The sequence below is a fragment of the Lepus europaeus genome, chromosome 1 (assembly GCF_033115175.1).
Source record: "Lepus europaeus isolate LE1 chromosome 1, mLepTim1.pri, whole genome shotgun sequence".
Lineage (NCBI taxonomy): Eukaryota > Metazoa > Chordata > Mammalia > Lagomorpha > Leporidae > Lepus > Lepus europaeus.
This window is the reverse complement of record NC_084827.1, coordinates 46,695,298-46,696,817: the sequence shown is the minus strand read 5'-3', so window position 1 is coordinate 46,696,817 and position 1,520 is coordinate 46,695,298. Positions and strand designations below refer to the sequence as shown.

At 41.2% G+C, this 1,520-nt stretch overlaps 1 pseudogene; it reads right to left on the bottom strand.

Moving 5' to 3' along the window:
• Window positions 1–287: 287 nt before the first annotated feature.
• LOC133765262 (high mobility group protein B1-like) lies at window positions 288–862 on the bottom strand (annotated as a pseudogene).
• Between the last annotated feature and the right edge of the window lie 658 nt (window positions 863–1,520).

Sequence of the window (1,520 nt, the reverse complement as noted above, 5' to 3'; positions counted from 1 at the left end):
ATATAACTAATTTGTGCTGTTCACCAACAAGAACCTGCTTTAAATTTCCATGCCAATTTACAACCCCCATACTGTACCAGGCAAGGTAAGTGGCTATTGAAAATACCACCAGGACAGGGCTATCTAAAGACACATTTGGTGTTGTGTTAACTATACAAAAAAAAGACACTGTACACAGTTTAAGAACAAATCTTATACAGCCTTACATTTCAATTTTTCTTTAAAAGGAGTTGTGTACAGGGGGGTTAAATGTATAGACAAGAAAAAATAACTGCGCTAGAACCAACTTATTCATCATCATCATCATCTTCTTCCTCCCCTTCTTTTTCTTGCTCTTTTCAGCCTTGACGACTCCCTTTTTCGCTGCATCAGGTTTTCCTTTAGCTCGGTAGTGGCAATATCCTTCTCGTACTTTTCCTTCAGCTTGGCAGCCTTCTCGTAGGGCTGCTTGTCATCTGCAGCAGTGTTATTCCACATCTCTCCCAGTTTCTTTGCAACATCACCAATGGACAGGACAGGATGCTCCTTTGATTTGGGGGCAATACTCAGAACAGAACAAGAAAAGGCCAAAGGAAGCCTCTTGGGCACATTGGGATCCTTGAACTTCTTTTTTGTCTCCCCTGTAGGAGGGATATAGGTTTTCATTTCTTTCATAACGAGCCTTGTCTGCCTTTGCCACGTCTTCAAATTTTCCCTTCTCTTTAGCAGACATGGTCTTCCACCTCTCTGAGCACTTCTTAGAAAACTGAGAAGTTGACGAAAGCATCTGGGTGCTTCTTATGCTCCTCCCGGCAAGTTTGCACAAAGAATGCATATGATGACATTTTGCCTCTTGGCTTCTTAGGATCTCCTTTGCCCATGTTTAGTTATTTTTCCTTAGCGAGGCACAGAGTCTGCCCAGTGCCCATCCGGCTCTCACTTGCCCCAGCACTGTCTCTATGGAGCTCAATGTACTGCAACGTCTGTCAAAGAGCTGTTTCTTTAAAAAAAATTGACATACATTTGGCAGAACCAAAAAGGGGGGGGGGCACAAAATTAGAGATGAAAAAGGAAATAACAGACACCACAGAAATAGTCAGAAATTACTACAAAGAGCTGTATGCAACAAACTGGAAATCCAGCAGGAATGGACAGATTCCTGGACACATACAACCACCTAAGTTGAACCATGAAGACATAGAAAACCTGAACAGACCCATGAACAAGACAGAAATTGAATCAGTAATGAAGGCCCTCCCAGCAAAGAAAAGCCAGGACCCAATGGATTCACTGCTGAATCCTACCAGGTATTTAAAAAAGCACTAGACTCCAATTCAAGATATTCAAAACAATTGAAAGAAAATCCTCCCAAATTCTTTCTACAAAGCTAGCATCACCTTAATTCTTAAACCTGAAAAAGATGCAGCAGAGTAAGAATTAAAGACCAATTTCGCTGTTGAACAAAAACACAAAAATCCTCAAAATTCTAGCCAATAGAATCCAACAACACATCAGAAAGATCATCCATCCAGACCAACTGG